The sequence below is a fragment of the Rhipicephalus microplus genome, unplaced genomic scaffold (assembly GCF_043290135.1).
Source record: "Rhipicephalus microplus isolate Deutch F79 unplaced genomic scaffold, USDA_Rmic scaffold_714, whole genome shotgun sequence".
NCBI lineage: Eukaryota > Metazoa > Arthropoda > Arachnida > Ixodida > Ixodidae > Rhipicephalus > Rhipicephalus microplus.
The window spans coordinates 2,501-7,623 of NW_027465270.1; the positions used below are offsets into that span (position 1 = coordinate 2,501).

At 58.0% G+C, this 5,123-nt stretch overlaps 2 non-coding genes across 2 annotated transcripts; both read right to left on the minus strand.

The window, feature by feature from the left end:
* Window positions 1–534: 534 nt before the first annotated feature.
* Window positions 535–687, minus strand: LOC142795532 (5.8S ribosomal RNA). Its single transcript, XR_012893098.1, has one exon. It is a non-coding gene; the product is annotated as a 5.8S ribosomal RNA (ribosomal RNA).
* A 1,719-nt stretch (window positions 688–2,406) lies between these two features.
* LOC142795535 (small subunit ribosomal RNA) lies at window positions 2,407–4,221 on the minus strand. Its single transcript, XR_012893100.1, has one exon. It is a non-coding gene; the product is annotated as a small subunit ribosomal RNA (ribosomal RNA).
* Between the last annotated feature and the right edge of the window lie 902 nt (window positions 4,222–5,123).

Sequence of the window (5,123 nt, forward strand, 5' to 3'; positions counted from 1 at the left end):
TCCCTGCGCTTTGCGCGCGAACGTTCCCTGTTCGCGCGGCAAAGCCTGGAGGAGGCACGGCCCCGCAGCGTGTTCGAGCGCCCGGTCTACGGGACACCCTGCTTACTTCGAGGGCAACAAGCGCAACGCAAGGCTGCGATCTCGCGCACTTTGCGCACGGCTGGAGAAGCTTTGCTGGCCGGCTTTCGCTCCTCGTGTTTACCGTGCGTTAAAGTTGCGCGTCCGTGGCTCTCGCAGCTCTTGCGCGCCCGGTCGCAGAGAGGAGTACGCAACCTCGACCGCACTTTCCCTGCAGGCTTCCTTCCGACTCGAAGTCCTGCGGCGGTCTCAACGAGGTGCCACATCCTCAATGCAGTCGGTCGCCCCCGTTTCGGTTGGGCTCTGGCACGACGGTCGCCACCGTCTCGCCCTTGAGTGGCCGCTGTTGGCGCTCGCTGTGAGGTGTTCAGCGTGCTGTCCGTGTTGCCGACGCGGTCAAAACGAGTCGACGGCTCACGTTCCCTTGTGCGCCGAAGGCTCTCTTGATATGTGATCCGACCCTCAGACAGACGAAGCCAAGGGAAGACCCAAGGCCGCAATGTGCGTTCAAAGAATCAGTGCTCAGTGTGTCCTGCAATTCACACCAAGTCTCGCAGCTGGCTGCGTTCTTCATCGACCCGAGAACCGAGTGATCCACCGCTTAGAGTCGTGAAAAAGTGTTTGTTCAATTCCGTACAGTCAAAACCAAACGTTTCTGGCACTCGGCCAAACAGTGGCCAAGAAGGGCGCTTTTCAGCGCACGCTTGGACTCCAAAACTCTGCCGCGCCTTTTTCGGCTGCCGCAAATCGAGCAAACGGTGTGTTTCGGACGGCGTTTCGCTTTCGCTACTTGCGAGTGCTTTCGTGGTCCACCCCTCTATAAATACTCGGGAGGCGTCGAAGCCGGTTCTCCAAGCCGGACCCGTAGGTATCGTTGTGTGCTCGCTCTCATTGGCCCGCCTAACCAGAAAATGCCTGCGGTACACCCATTTGGATAAGAGTGCACGCAGATGCGGGCCTCGACGGCTACACATTTCCTCGGGCGGCCGCCTCCCGGCCTCCGTGGAGCGCGGGATGCACGGTCCCATCGACAAGCCTCTCCCGTTTTTACCGTGGCGTCGCGGTTCACCACGGCAGGCGGGTCGGTCTCCTCCGCATAAAAAGGGGGACCCCCGCTTTTTGTTCCACGAAATCGCACAAGCTTTTTTCGCATCCACGGTTTGCCACCGCACACCAAAATGCCGATCCGGCTGCCTACTTTAGCCAACAGGTGGAGCCAGGCGCGCCGTACTTGCGCGGCACTTCCCACGTCCACCGAAGTCGGTGCCAAGGACCACTTTCGGCGCCGGAGCCGCGTACGAGCCTACTCGAGGCGGAAGAACGAAGCCAGCAAGGGCCTGGCCGCAAGTGCGTTCAATTGTCGGGACGTCCAAGTCCCTCGTTCTTCCGTGCTTCCTCTTTCGGCAAGTCGTTGCGGCACCTTCCCAAAGCGCGCAGACCCGCTAATCGCGACGAGCGCGACGTGGCCGTGCCGCCTTTCCCTCGGCAGCAAGCAAAACGCCTGGCAACGTCGACGCTCCCCTAACCGCGATCTCGCACCGTGTTTCGTGTGGCGAATTCAAAAGCCGGCCGGCGCTGCTGCAACCATTACGGTCGGTACGCATACGCCGCGGAGGGCGGGACGGTCATCGGAGCGTGCGGTTCCTCCATCGAGTACTGCGCACCTCGGCCGTCGCATCGCCGTGCCATGACCGGCCGCGCGTCAACGCGAACCGGTGCCAGCGAGATCCCTCGCCTGCAAGAACCGACCGGCAGCCTCCGTCACCCGAGGACGCGGAGGCGCTTGCCGCGGACGGCGGGACGGTATGCACTGGTGCACAGCGGACCCGTCACATCGCCAGTTCCTTGACCGACCGCCGACGCTTGTGCCGTTCCTCTCGTACTTGGCAGTCGCCGCGCGATTGTCGGGTCTCGTTCTTGCACGCTCGAACGGTCGGGAGGGCACTCGGCTGGCGTTTCGGGAACGCGCAGCCTCGCCTTCTACCGACGTAACCACGACTCGCCGTTCGCGCTCCGCCGCTCCTGTTTACAGTACTAGGCGGTCCCGCAGCGGTCGGGTCGCGCATTTCGAGCGCTTCGAGCCACGGTGCAGTGGCGGGTCGAAAGCCGACCTATGAGTGCGTTGCGCCGTTTGTACCCGCGTCCGCCACCTGGCCGACCGTCCAAGGTCGCGGTGTTGGCGTCCGCTGGGCGCAACAATTTGTCACGGGGTGCCGCTCCACATTCAGGCAGCCCCGTGGGGAAAAGCCGACCCCGCGTCCAAACGGGGTCAGCGGCAGAAAGTGTCGGGCGCAGACGCAGCTGAGGCGCTCACCCTTCACAATCCGTTAATGATCCTTCCGCAGGTTCACCTACGGAAACCTTGTTACGACTTTTACTTCCTCTAAATGATCAAGTTTGGTCATCTTTCCAACAGACCGGCGCAACCGAAAGGCCGCGCCGGACATCGGTCCGAAGACCTCACTAAATCATTCAATCGGTAGTAGCGACGGGCGGTGTGTACAAAGGGCAGGGACGTAATCAACGCGAGCTTATGACTCGCGCTTACTGGGAATTCCTCGTTCAAGGGGAACAATTGCAAGCCCCTATCCCAATCACGAAAGAAGTTCCACGGGTTACCCAGTCTTTTCAGACAGGGATAAAGACACGCTGCTTCCTTCAGTGTAGCGCGCGTGCGGCCCCGGACATCTAAGGGCATCACAGACCTGTTATTGCTCTGTTTCGTGCGGCTAGGAGCCGCTTGTCCCTCTAAGAAGGTTGTAAGGTGCTGGGAACCCCGCACCTATTTAATAGGCTAGAGTCTCGTTCGTTATCGGAATTAACCAGACAAATCGCTCCACCAACTAAGAACGGCCATGCACCACCATCCACCGAATCAAGAAAGAGCTCTCAATCTGTCAATCCTCCCAGTGTCCGGGCCGGGTAAGTTTTCCCGTGTTGAGTCAAATTAAGCCGCAGGCTCCACTCCTGGTGGTGCCCTTCCGTCAATTCCTTTAAGTTTCAGCTTTGCAACCATACTTCCCCCGGAACCCAAATACTTTGGTTTCCCGGAAGCTGCCCGCCGAGTCATTTGAGTAACTCAGGCGGATCGCTGGTTGGCATCGTTTATGGTCAGAACTAGGGCGGTATCTGATCGCCTTCGAACCTCTGACTTTCGTTCTTGATCAATGAAAACATTCTTGGCAAATGCTTTCGCAGTAGTTCGTCTTGCGACGGTCCAAGAATTTCACCTCTAGCGCCGCAATACGAATGCCCCCGTCCGTCCCTCTTAATCATTACCTCGTATTCCAAAAACCAACAGAACAGAAACGAGGTCTTGTTCTATTATTCCATGCAAGTTTATTCAGGCGACTCGCCTGCGTTGAGCACTCTAATTTTTTCAAAGTAAAAGCACCGGCCATCTCGAGGCACACAATGAAGTGCACCAAGAAAGAACCGGCATGATGTTCAGTCCGAGCCGTCGCATCGGGTAGATGCACTACTCGTCTGGAACTGAGATCCAACTACGAGCTTTTTAACCGCAGCAGCTTTAGTATACGCTATTGGAGCTGGAATTACCGCGGCTGCTGGCACCAGACTTGCCCTCCAATTGATCCTCGTTAAAGGATTTAGAGTGTACTCATTTCAATTACGGGGCCTCAAAAGAGTCCCGTATTGTTATTTTTCGTCACTACCTCCCCGTGCCGGGAGTGGGTAATTTGCGCGCCTGCTGCCTTCCTTGGATGTGGTAGCCGTTTCTCAGGCTCCCTCTCCGGAATCGAACCCTGATTCTCCGTTACCCGTAACAACCATGGTAAGCAAGTAACCTACCATCGAAAGTTGATAAGGCAGACACTTGAAAGAAACGTCGCCGGCTCGTGGCCATGCGATCAGCACAAAGTTATCCAGAGTCACCACACAATACGGGCCGAAACCCGATCGATCTTGGTCTAATAAAAGCACCCGTTACCCAAAGGGCTCCAGGCTCACTGCATGTATTAGCTCTAGAATTGCCACAGTTATCCAAGTAGGAAGAAACGATCTAAGGAACCATAACTGATTTAATGAGCCATTCGCGGTTTCGCCTTATTTCGGCATGTACTTAGACATGCATGGCTTAATCTTTGAGACAAGCATATGATTACTGGCAGGATCAACCAGGTAATCGTTCGACTGCGCGTCCGTCCTCGCCTTCGGCGGGCCGGACGCAGTCTGTGTGCGGCGGAGGCCACCTTCAGGCGCCCCAACACGCTTATTTTGCACTCCGAGATGACGGCGTTCGAGCTCGCTACGGCACAACCTTCCCGAAAGACGAGTGGGAGCCGTGCGGCAAGAAGCACGTTCATGCTCGCTCTTTTTCGTTGCATCGACTCGGTCGCGCCGTGCGGGTTGCCCAAGCCCGCTGCACTGTCGGTGGACCGGCCGGAACTAGCAACGGAGCCGAGACTGCAAAGCCGCCAGACGACGGGTCACGCCCGCGTCTTCGGCGCTTTCGCATCTGAATCGCCCGAGGACGACACGGAACACACCTCGATATCGTGGTAAAACGGCACCGTCCGACAACCAGCCCCTAACGCATCAAGCGGATGAGGCTGCAGACGACTGCCGTGGATTCCCCTGGAGCAGACCCGAGGACACGCTTGACGAGGCCGAAGCCCGCCGCATATCAGACACCCGGTCGCTTTCGCGTACGCCGCTCACGAGAACCCCCACATAATAGCAGCGATAAGTACCCAGACCTCCTTGGGCACTAATACGAGCGTACTCGAGAAAATTTCACCGCGGGTGTGCCCCGAAACGTGTGGCACGTTGAGCGTGCCACAAGTCTACGTCGCTCTCAAACCCGCCGAGGTCGTAGAATTTGCGACCCTACTCACGAAATTCCCACCGAGGATACGGCCGCAAACGTACCGCACCTTGGGTAGGCCACGAGTTTGTGCAACACTACGCTGACGGCACAGCACCGAGGTCGTGCGCGCACGCACGGGAAAATTCCGCCGCGGTTTCTGCCGAAAACGTGAGGCACCACGACTCTCCGCAAGTTCGCGTCGACTGCGAAAGACCGA